The 12,339-nt window shown below is 41.2% G+C and overlaps 1 protein-coding gene and 1 long non-coding RNA gene across 11 annotated transcripts in view; one reads left to right on the forward strand and one right to left on the reverse strand.

Moving 5' to 3' along the window:
• LOC140606909 (uncharacterized) overlaps positions 1-12,339 on the forward strand; it is a 183,013-nt gene that overhangs the window by 32,631 nt on the left and 138,043 nt on the right. The window lies entirely within an intron of this gene.
• KCNJ16 (potassium inwardly rectifying channel subfamily J member 16) overlaps positions 1-12,339 on the reverse strand; it is a 203,573-nt gene that overhangs the window by 4,063 nt on the left and 187,171 nt on the right. For 2 of the 7 annotated variants that reach the window (XM_072780993.1, XM_072780995.1), the window contains one exon: positions 53-193. The exons of the other annotated variants lie outside the window; for them this stretch is intronic. The gene's annotated coding sequence lies outside the window, so the exon portion shown is untranslated. The remainder of the gene's footprint in view (positions 1-52; positions 194-12,339) is intronic. 7 annotated transcript variants of the gene reach the window in all.

The following is a 12,339-nucleotide window of genomic DNA, read 5'->3' on the forward strand; positions in this document are numbered from 1 at the left end:
CTAAGAAGGATGCTATGAAGCGTCGCTACCTTCATGCTACTTGTTAACTTACATCCTGGTTGTCGCAGACCCTCCCCTTCGGCGCCTGATGCCTCTCTCTCTTCCCTGGAGGTTTCTCTTCCTGTTGTACTTCCCAGGACAGAGCAGAACTGACTGCGACACTATTTCAGATTCAAGTCCTTTCCCCTAGCTCCTTTAGTTTTAAGAGGGAAAAAAAAAAAAAAAAAATGTTCTTAACCCCAGAGGAGTTAAAACCACGCCCAGGTAAGCTTTCAATAAGGTATAAGATTGCTTTTGCTTTTGTCTCATGACATGCATCCTTTTTCTTTCTTTCTTTCTTCCTTTTTTTTTTTTTTTTTTTTTTTGGACACTGCCATCTCTTCTCTTTCCCTCTGAATAGAAGCCGAAAATTTGCCAAAGTTCTAATCTTGTTTCCCTCTTAAAGGGAGCATACTGCAATTGGACCCTTCTCTCCAGCTCTGCAGCGTATCCCTGATGCTTTCACAGCCATCCGTAGGCAAAATCATTTTTCCCCCTCCAAATTCAATCTTTAAAAGATCAAGGTAGATCATAGAGTTCTTATTGCTTTTTACCATCCAGGGAATAGGCCAGTGGTTTTTCCCAGCTCAAGTCTGAAAGTAAGTTTTCAATATTCGATGTTAAAAGTGGTCCTTAGTTACTTCTATGCAACAAACAGAAAATAAATAAATAAATAAAAAACAACTCACTGAAGCCCAATTTAATGCTTTGATCATTTTTAGAATATGCTTTCCACAGAACCTGCCTGTGCTAGATGGGGGAAGAGGGGACGAGGGGGAGAAAAAAAGACTTCCCATTAGAGAATCCAGCCACGGCTGCATAGACATTGCAGTGAGAATAAATACGGTTGCTGACATTGAGACCCACCTCCCCTGAAACTGGACTGAGGAAATCAATCACAAAGCACTTATCCAACACCTTCCCCGAAAAAGGGAAGAAAGAGTTAATTTCCTTCCAGTCAAATAGGAATCATTTTTCTTCTTCTCCGGGGATCAGGCCCACTTGACAATAAACACTTTGTTTGGTGGACCACTGCAAGGATGAACTCTGCTTTCAGCCAAAAAATCCTGTAAGGCATGTAGGAGTTTCTCTCTGTCCATCCATATGCCCACCCGGCCACTCTGCTGGCTCATCCTCCAGGTCTGCTTTGAGCAGTTCCATCCCCTCCTTCATCTTCAACTGGGTTTTGCGGGGTGGTGGGGGGACGGTTGTATAATTTCAGGACGTGACCCAGGGCTGACAAAATGCTTACCGGAACACTGAATGTAAAATGTTCCCACAACTTTTGCCCACGACATATACCATTTCTTGGAGGTTCCTGTCTGATTTGTCATCGAACAACACTTGACAAAACACAAGAAGCTGCTCGAGGTCTCTGGGTCTTCATTCTCTCACCTGATCGCTGGAGGCATGAGAATGGGACCGATTATTAATCCAAGGCCCAGAGGATTTCAAATTAAAAAGTAGATTTAGAGAGAGAATTGTTTCCTTGTTAAAAGCTTCCAGCCTGGTTCCTTAAAGGGAACGGCACAGACTGGGAGCCTGAGGATAAGAAAGCATGGTTCATAAATCAAGAGCTACTGTGTGACTCTGCTCTTTTCTGCTGCCAAAAGAAAAAAGAAAGGTTTTTATTCGAAATGGCACGTGGTGTGAATTCCAGCAGTGCCAACAACTGTTATAAACAAGCCATTTTATTTTATTTTTTTAAGGCTTTTTTGTAAACAAGCCATTTAAAAAAAAACAAAAAAACAAAAACAACACCTTCCCCAGTAGGCTAATTGGAGAATGAATTTTCAACTAATGCAAGCTGTAAGTGAGCACATTTGAGAATGTGGAAAGTTCATTTCTGAATAGTGTTATAGTTTCAGGGATATAAGTCACGGCTGTGAGAATCCTGCCCGAACCCCACCAGGCCCTGTGTCCCCACCACAGGCCATCATGTTGAATTGATTATCCATTTCTATTTATGCCTGTCATTCAATTTCAATTCATCAATAAGCCTTCAGATTCTGTTCAGGTGCATACACTTTATCCATTCTTTCGTTCTCCAACCATGTAAATGATAAATTTTCTAAAAGATGATATTTTTTAAGCTAAATGCCAGATTGTAACCAAACTAGTCATATTGAGTGTTAACCACATCTCAGATTATTACTCAATGAGCAAATCATGTGATGGATGCTCTTTTGCCAAAATGACTAGACAAAATTTTTATTAACCTCTTGTTACATGCGTTGTGTTAATCTGAGCACTTTTCCCCTTTTTTGCCATTAAATAATGGAGGATGAGCCTTGCTGGCTGACTGGACATTCTGTGTGTAACATTGGTGTTTCTTAGGATTAAAACTGGGTTTTCAAAGTGCCTCCGTGCTTCATGATCACCTTGTTATCGTCCATTCCCTTATGAGAAAACATTTGCAATGTTTCTACTTCTATATATTTTTTTTGTGCATGTTGCTCTCCTTGCTCTCCAGAAACTGATGGTGGCTATTTCGTTAGCAGTAAAATTCCCTCTTTTATTAAAAATGGGAATTTGAGCACTGCACTGACAAGATTGTAGAATATCATGTGCCCAAGGAAATGTTGAATCTGCAGTCCCTCTTCTGTACCAGTTTCAAACTGTTTTGCCAAGTGGTTAATTAATGACAAAGACAGAAAAAGACTGCAATTTCTTTGTCATGACATGGAGTTCCGATATAGATGTGGCAAGAGTGAGAGGCAAGGCAGGGTCAGGATGGTGGGTCGTTTCCTAGGATGCCATCAAAGTCACTACAATGTACTCCCCCCACCCCACAGATATGGCCCAAAGAGAGCAAGTTAAAGGGATCAGCAAACTGGACCCTGACAGTGACTGTTCTCAGACCTTACTTGTTGTATTAAGTTTAGACATTTAAGGGAAAAAAAAAAAGCTGTCTAATCCACTTTCACTAGTGAGACCTGCTTTCCTGCTTTTAGTACTCAGGGTTCTAGATCTTTGCATGAATTCAAGGAGAAACCTTTACTGATTTAGAGTATTTCGAATGGGCTATGCACATGGGCTGCACATAGGACACGAAATATGCTCAGCAAAACCAGTGAGCATCCCGCATACCTGTCCCCATTTCTCAGTACATAGAAGTACCTCAGTCAGACTCCCTCATCTTTTTTTTTTTTTAAGACTTTATTTATTCATGAGAGACAGAGAGAGAGAGAGAGAGAGAGGCAGAGACACAGGCAGAGAGAGAAGCAGGCTCCACATAGGGAGCCCAATGTGGGACTTGATCCCGGGTCTCCAGGATCATGCCCTAGGCCCAAGGCAGGCGCTAAACTGCTGAGCCACCCGGGGTGCCCAGACTCTCCCATCCTGAAGCAATCCCTCTGTCATTTTGCTTTATCCTCTCAAACTCGGCTATTTACTCTTATAGACATTTAGTTCTTTAAAAAAAAAAAAAAAAAAAAACAGTTCTTCGAACTTATACATTTCATTAGTGTGTTGAAGGGACAACAGAATGGTTACAACTTCATAATCTCATGTCACTTTAAAGGTAAAATTCGATCCTGTCTCCAGCATCTGCTTAATATAAATACATTAAGAGTAATACAAATTGTCTTTGTATAATTTGGGACACACCACAAATAATGCTCTAAATATTTTTGGCAAAATTCAAGGATTAATGCCTGTGGCCTATGATATTAACAAGTACCTTCTTTAGCATGTACATGACTTACAGGAAGTCACTGAAAATCAAGTTACTTTCCTAGTGACTGTTAGATGAGATAAATTTTAGTGGACACATGAGAGCTGACAAGGCAGAGAGTAGAAAGGATGGCCTAGATTCTGTGTGTAGGTCATTGTCTTTGAGCACTGGCTTGGCTGCTGCTCAATGGTGTGTGGAGGGGCCAGAGTGGGGGGCGGGGGCAGGCAGGCTGTGAGGGAAGGTGCAGTCAGATGGCACTCGTGGGTGGGCCCTGGTTGCTACGGACGAAAGAAAGAGGGGTGTTAATGGGACAGAACAGAACCCAAACAAGTTAGGTTATTTTGCTTGAACTCTGTCCCACAACTTGTTGCCTTGGAATTATGGCTGAGCTGTGTCTCGTCTGGAATCCTCATTAGACATTCAGGCACAGTTAGGTGGAGCTCTTCATTCAACCACTGAACACCTGGTTCACTCAGAAACCACTAGATACTGCCCAGACTTCTCCAAAGTGTCCTTGTCTCTCAAATTGCAAACAGTTTCTCCTTTGTCGACATTCTATGGCGTTCTTGTGTTTCTTCTCAGCTGCTATCATCCCCAGAGCAGGTCTCCAGTGGAGTTGCAGCCCTTGACCTCTCCATTCTCTTTTCCTGCCCGACCCTAGCCTCCAACCCTGGTCCAACTTCTTGGTGACAAAGGACTTTACTTCTTTCCTGATAGAACTCTACAATTTCTCCTGAATCAATTTAAGAAACGTTTTGTGCTGGGCGCCTGGGTGGCTTAGTGGGTTAAGTGTCTGACTCTTGATTTCGGCTCAGGTTATGACCTCAGGGTTGTGAGATTGAGCCCCACTTTGGGCTCCAAGGTGGGTGTGGACTCTGCTTAAGATTTTTTTTCTCTCTCTCTTTCTCCCCCCTGCCCCTCCTCTTTCTCTCTCCCTAATTAAAAAAAATAGTTTTGTGCCAGTTTGTGGTAGGAAAAAAGGTTTTCTACTAGGCTATGTGCAAACAACTGAATGGAATCCAGAGCTGGGAGAAGCAGAGATCTGGGATTACAACATTGCTTAGTAACTTTATCTGGAGAGCCTCTTTCTAGCCCATTTTTTTCTTAAGTAATATCTGTATCCTAATCATAAGTCCTGCAGCATCCCAAATGATGCTGTGTTCTGGGATTATGTTTCCCCACTTTCTGGATATCAAGATCATACCAGAATAATAAGAATTATAATTCCAAATTAGCCTGCCTTAAAAACAAATTACCTTAATAAACAGTCTGAAATAAAATGGTGTTTTGTTTTGTTTTGTTTTTTGTTTTGGTGTTGCAGAGAAATCATGAATTGGGAGGCCGACTCCAGTTCCAGGTCTGTCTCCAAAGTCCTGAGTGGCTTAGGAACACAACTTTTCTCTGAACCTCAGCGTCCTCATGCATGATACAGGGATAAGAACACCTGTGCTACTGGGTAACTGTGCGTCTGAGTGAGATAAGGAATGGGAAGCGTCTTTCACTGTGCCAAGCTTGTCATAATTATTCGATAATTGTTGCATGAATCTGAATCCTATGAGGGCTCAGTTTCCCCCTCTGTAAAATATCAGAGCACCTGCTTGAACCCTGCCAAAGAGCTTTCCACTTGCATGCCAGAAGTGTCAACAATGTGGCTCCCAGTAGATATTTCTATTCAAGTTCGGGGATGGCACCACTGATTTCTACCACTAAGCCACCTGGGCCAATCCTCTGTCTTTCCACTAGCTTCCCAAAGCTCCAGGGACCAGATCATTTTGGGTTCCTTTTCACAAGTGTCACCTAATGGGAAATACCCTATTCCTTCTCCTTGACACACACACTTGCACACCCCTACTCCCCCAACACACACACACACTCCCACTCCTATATACATGCACATACATGCTTTCAACTCAGTTTTAAAAATGTATTTCTTAAAAAAAAAAATTGTATTGGTATTTCCTCTGAGCATCCAAGCTAAAGGAAACAAGCCCGACAAGTTTGGCAAAGTTAATGGGTTAAAGAAATTCACAGGGTGGTTATCATACTTATTCTTTGTCTTAAGTGGAATGGGCACGTTTTACAAAGAGGGTTCTGAAGGCTTCTCTTGTTCTTATCGTAATAATCAGCCCATCCCTGTCTTGGTTGGACGCCAGCCTGAGTTGTTCAGAATTTACTTTGCACTCTATCTGGGTTGGTCCCAGAAGCTGGCTATCATGAGATCTTATGTCCTTTTAAAGACCACAGTTCAGGGACGCCTGGGTGCCTCAGTGGTTGAGCATCTGCCTTTGGCTCAGGTTGTGATCCCAGGGTCCTAGGATCGAGTCCTCCATTGGGCTTCCCTGCAGGGAGCCTGCTTCTCCCTCTGCCTGTGTCTCTGCCTCTCTCTCTGGGTCTCTTGTGAATACATAAATAAAATCTTAAAAAAAAAAAAAAAGATGACAGTTCAATTTCCTTTTGATGTGGAAGGTTCCCCAGTGATCTCTAAACCTCTCCAATGAGAGTTTGTTGCTGACTGTTTTCATTGTTTTGTCTTTTTTCATTTTTCAAAAAATTGAGCTCCTCTTCTCTGCCAGACTCACCCACTTTTAGGAAATAGTAAGAGTCCCACCTCCGTGGAATGTGCATTTGAGGGCTGGCAAAAAGAAGCAGTAAGTTGGAGAATGGCCAGAGCAAGGAGAGCAAGGAGGGAGGGCGCATTTTGACCAGGGTGATTGGAGAGCGTTTGGTGAAGGACTTGACATCCAAGTGAGAGCATGCTCTTCACTGCTCCTGTCTGTGGCCTTTGGTAAAAATGTTCTCAACTCAGGCCTTGTTCTCTGCCCTATTTTGTTTGTTTGAGACACAGTCTCTATCTTGTTGTTAAGGTTCTTGCTATGTACAGGTGTAGTCTGGCTGCTGCACCTTTTGTTCTAAGCTAATGTTAAGGGCCCAGTTCTCACCAAAGCCTCTCATTACGGGAACTCATCTGCATTTAATCACTGAAATCAGGCTTTTCTGATCAGGTAAAAACCCGGTTTTACCTGGTCTACATAACAGCCTTCTCATTTCTTGTCACTCATCTAGAGCGATAGCTTTGACTGGAATGTAAATAACCCTTCTCTTGCGACCATGGGTCCCATCCAAGCTCCATATTATGGTGTTACATTAGCGTTGTTAAAGGACAAAAGTATGGGGATCAAAGACTTGGATTCTACACATGGATCTGCTGCATCTTACAAATAAATATCTTTCAGCTTCTTTTCATTTATTTAAAACATAGGGACAATGGTTGACTCTCTCAAAACATTTTCGAAGGAACTAATGGCATAATACAAAAGAGCACGATGGCTAGCATCTTGGAAGCTGTCTGTATTTACAGTCTCTGTTTAACCCTTAACTTGAATACATAGGTCTCCACTCCTTTTGTAATAGCTTATTCATACTGGGTCTTTATTTATCCTGGGAGAGACAGGTGTCTGAGCTACAGTCTGAAAAATGAATACAGGTTAATCAAACAAGAAGAAAGAGAAGAAGTGTTTCCCGGGCAGAGGAACAGCATTTGCAAAGACTCCATGACTCAAGGATGCCTAGGGCATGCATTCCAAAGAACTGAAGGCAGGGGGGTGGTAGTTGAGGCTGGAAAGAGAGAGAGAGAGAGAGAGAGAGAGAGAGCATAAGTGACCTAGTAGATAGAATTTAAGATTTGGGTCTTTTCCCTAAGAGCAATAAAAGCAATTGAAGTACCTTAACTAAGATCACAGCATAATGAAGTTTCCATTTTTAAAAAGACTTCTCTGGCCCTCCAGTGGAACACTGGTTGGAAAAATTAAAAAGCCGACGTGGGGAGTAAACCAAGAAGTCATTTCGATGATCAGGTAAGAGAGGATGGTGGCTAGGATTAGGATGACGCCTGTGGAAGTGGTTCCTGCCCCTTATCACAGGAATGTTTCTTCACCTGCACCTGAAAGAGAGTCACATGACCTTGGGGCGACCAATCAGAACTTCACAAACAAGACTTGGACTCTTGAGCCAGTGATGCGAGGATGCTGAAGCCTATTATTCCAGGCAACTACACAGCATCAAGAGGCCACTGGTGTGGCGGTGCATCTAAGTGTCTCCAGGGAAGGGAACGAGTCACAGCTCCTAGGGTGACGGTCCTCAAGATAAGATTTTCATTTTGTCCTGCCTCTTGCTTCTACTCATATCAGGTTTTTTCTTGTCAAACTCCCTCCGATGCTATAAGCTACCTGTTATCTTTCCAATAATATTTTCTTCTGCTTATGTTACCCAGGGATAGTTTTGATTGCTTGAAACAGAGAAAAATCAATTAAAATTCAGTTTCATTAACATTTTTAAACTGTCTCCCAGATGCAAGACTACGGACTAATCACTCTCCCTTACTCCCATCACATAAACCAGCAGCAAGTTCTGTGGGCTCACCTTCAAAGTAGATCTTAAAGCTAATCATGTCTCCTGATAGTCAAAGCCACCATGTCTTCAATGGACCAGTAAGAGAGCTTCTTTTTCTGCTCTTGTTTTTTTTCTTTTTCTTTTTCTTTCTTTTTCTTTTTTAAGATTATATTTATTTATTCATGAGAGACAGAGAGAGAGAAAGAAGCAGAGACATAGACAGAGGGAGAAGCAGGCTCCCTATGGGGAGCCCAATGTAGGACTCGATCCAAGGACCCTGGGATCATGACCTGAGCCAAAGGCAGACGCTCAAACACTAAGTCACCCAAGCATCCCTCTTTCTGCCCTTGTTGTAACTTCAACCTACTCTTTTAAAAATAAAATCAAAATGTGTCACTCCTCTGTATAAAACCCTCCAGCATCTTCCCATTGCAATTAGAGGAATTTGCATCATCTGCATTGTGTACAGAGCAGATACCTCTGACCTCTGTCTACCTCTAGAAATTACCTCCTATCATTCTCCTTCCCACTGTTCACTCTCTAGCATCACTGTATCTCCCTCTTGCACTAACATACAGGTCCAAAAATTATAGTCTAAGAGCCAGATCTGGCTCACTGGTCACTTTTGTAAAGTTTTGTTGGAACACAACATTCAGACTATTACTTGTAAAAAATTGCCTCCAGCAAACTTACAGTCACGCCACCACTGCAGACTTGAGTAGTTGCAACAGAAACAACTTGACTCACAAAGCCAGACTATTTATTATCTAACTCAGAAAACGTCTGCTAAATTCCACTTGAACACAGGGGATAGTCCTGCCTCAGGACCTTTGTACTTCCTTTTCTGCCTGTGTGACTTCTTATCATCTCTGATGTCACCTTCTCAGAGACCTCTCTCTGATGAAGATGTAAACTAAAATCTTCCCATACATTATTATTTTCTGTATCATAAACATGATTTTCATTTCAAAACGCTTTCCACGGACTGATTGATTAGTTGTTTGTTGGCTGGGTTGCCCTATGGAATAGACTGTAAGTCTCATGACAAAAGATCCCCTTGCCTTTTTGGCCACTGTATCCCCAGCAGCTAGTGTAACATGTGGCATGCAGGTATTCACTAAGTATACAATGGAGGAACGAACTAATAAATCCTTCAGGAGACTTTAGTCCTAGTAAAAGAATCGGCATTCCTAGAAGTATTAAAACATCAATGCTGACAGTTCTGCAAACATCAGCTCTCAATTCCTTCCATTTATCTTGCCTCTCCTGTGTCCTGGCTGTCAGTTCAACATAGTTTAAAAAAAAAATCATACTGTACTTTAGGTTAGCAGCTTCCCTAGAACTGCAGATCACAGTATGATAATGCCCGCACCTATGTTGCAAAACTTTGGAAATTTGGAGTTGGGGAAAAAGAAAAAGAGCTTGGCACTAAGGAAGTATTTAGTAAAGTTTATTAAAGCAAAGTTTGAATGATTAGAATGTGTTTTCCCAACACTGATGCATGTTATTATATTGTCATTTTAAAGATATGTTCAAATATAATACATATCATACTACTTAATTTGGCCTGTTTCTGGAGTTAAGTTGGCATGATGTGACAACAGTCTTCGAGTTTGGTACAGCCTCTGAGCCAGCAACTCCACTGATGGCAAGTTATCCTAAAGAAATGATCATGGATGAGCAGAGCAACATGGCTAATTTGTACAACTATTTGTAGTAGCAGATTTTGGCCAAGGCCTAGCCATCTAATAAATGTGGGATTGTTTCATAGGTAATGGTACAATCATAACATTACTCGTTATTTTTAATGTAGCCGTTAAAAGTGATGGAGTAGAATGAGAAACAATACAAAACGTATCATCTGGTAGAAAAAAATAAAACAGGGCTTAAAAAAAAGGGCTGTAAAACAGCTTGTACAATATAATTTTTTTTTATAACAGACAGAATGCTATACAACAAAATGTTAATTGTAACCCTCTCGGTTTGGTATGATTTTTTTTCTCTTCCTTTTTCTTTTAGCTGCTTATTTATGTTTTATAGTGAACATGCATGACTTTAGCAAAGAAAGAAAAACAGGTATTTTCAGTTGGTACTTTGAAGTGTACCAATTCTGAGGCTCCACAAAGGGAAACAAACCAATAGCAATCTAAAAGCATTTATTAGGGCCTTTAAAAGGCAACTATAAATAGCCCAGAGAGGCAGACAGTCCTACAGACGTTTAAAGTCAGACATTGATGCTGTAATTTTTGCTGGAACAATTCACAGAAACAAATATAGTGACATTTAATTCATCTAAGTAAAACCAGATCTCATTTGAAACAAGAGGGGCGGGGGAGGGGAGGGAGTGGGGTGGAGAAGGAGTAAGGTCAGATTTGGCCACTGGAGACCAATTGCAGAAATCATGAAAGCAGTTGGTAACAAATCAGGGATACCTAAAGCAGAGTTAAAATTAAACAGGCATCAAATGCAATCCTCCCTTTCAGTGCCCCCTTTTCTCCCTTCCCCATTCCAAAACATATTAAACTGTTAATACCTTCATTTCTTGGCTGGGTATACCAAAGTCTGTTTTAGGCATCTTTCTTTTATCTTAATATTTTCAATAACTTTGGAAAGAAAATGTTAAAAGTTGTGCTATTTTGCAACTTTACTACTTTGAGGCCTATATTGTTAGATTTTAAGACCCAAGGAAATGGTCCTTTGAAATGAGTGAATTTGAGAAGGGCAGTCAGATGTTTATGATGTAGATTTGCCTAAATAGGTGGCCATAGCCAGTTCTTAATGATTCATTTTCATGAACTCCAAAAGCTTATTAAGATACCTCGCCAAGCAGCACAGCATAGCAGCGTTTCTTAACGTTTAGTCTACCACCAACCTGCTTGCGAAATCCTAAGGGAGCACGTTACACCTGCAGATCCTTGGGCTTCACCTCAATCATTCTGACCTCCTTCTCCCTGCCCCAACCCTAGTTGATTCTTCTATGTCCTTGAGATAGAGATCTACTATCTTAGAGTTTCAAGAATTGAGATAGTTTTGACAGACATGAGATTGAGTTCAGATGTCTGCTTCATTGTTAGTGAGACTACACATTTGTGCATAAGTTACACAAGCTCTTTGAGGCATGATTTGCCCATCTGAAAAATGCAAATCACACAATTGCCATGACAATTCAATGAAGCTATATTCCCAAATCTCCTTTCACGGGGCTGGTACTTGATATGTATTTAATTGCAATGCTTATAGCCGTAACTACAGTTCATTCAAGGGTAGATCTAAATGAGGAGACAGAGGCTGCCTTTTTTTTTTTTTTTCCAGAAACTATTAGATTGGCAATTTCCCAGACTTATTTGAAATTTACCTTCTAAGCATCTAATTGTCTTGACATAACCTTCAGGGAGATATGACAGTTGCACAGAAAAGCCACATGAATCATTAAGAATAGGAGTCATCATGTACTAGTCACCCACCTTGCTATCTAAATGCCAGATTTACCTATGACTGTTAATAGCTCCCATATAGTTTGGCTTGGGAGTTGCGTTGGTTGAACCTGGCTGTTCATTCCAAAACAAATATCATCTATGGAAAACATACGTGCCATGGCTTCTGACCTCCTCCAAGTTGGGTATTCATGGTATCCCAAAAGAAAACCCAGTCCCATCTCTCTGTTGGCATTTTCCCATTTTGTGCAAACTGCCTGCAAATTGTCCTCTTTGGCAGTTGACAGAGAATCTATTGATTAGCCTATTCAATCTTCTGGGAATCACTGAACTCACACATGTGATTTGCTAGGAGACCAGGAACTCCCTGAATAGTGTCTACAACTTCTTTAACCTTTAAATGATTGCATTTCTACCTTAAACTGTCAGAAGGAAAACTCAGGACATCTTCATTGGGGGTGGGGGGGTGAATAAAGCAACTGTTATTGTCCGTTATCTCAATTTCCATTGTCCCTTGTGGATACAGATAAACTGAGAAAAGGCCTCTAAAATGCAAGACAAAAGATCTCTCTGGGAAGATCTAGATAGGTAGCCTATGGAGGCAGTACCTTAAGCTGCGGGTTGCCTATCATACGAGATTAGCTTTCTATTAGCCTGTGCCTTTTCAAGGGCACTTGACAAAAAAGCATTGCCACTTATTACAGATAATAGAAGATTTAAGTAGCTGATGGAAGTTAGAGCATTTGATAGACTCTCGAATTTCCATGCATTTCATTTTTATACTTTCTCACCAGTTATAGT

This window comes from Canis lupus, chromosome 16 (assembly GCF_048164855.1).
Source record: "Canis lupus baileyi chromosome 16, mCanLup2.hap1, whole genome shotgun sequence".
Lineage (NCBI taxonomy): Eukaryota > Metazoa > Chordata > Mammalia > Carnivora > Canidae > Canis > Canis lupus.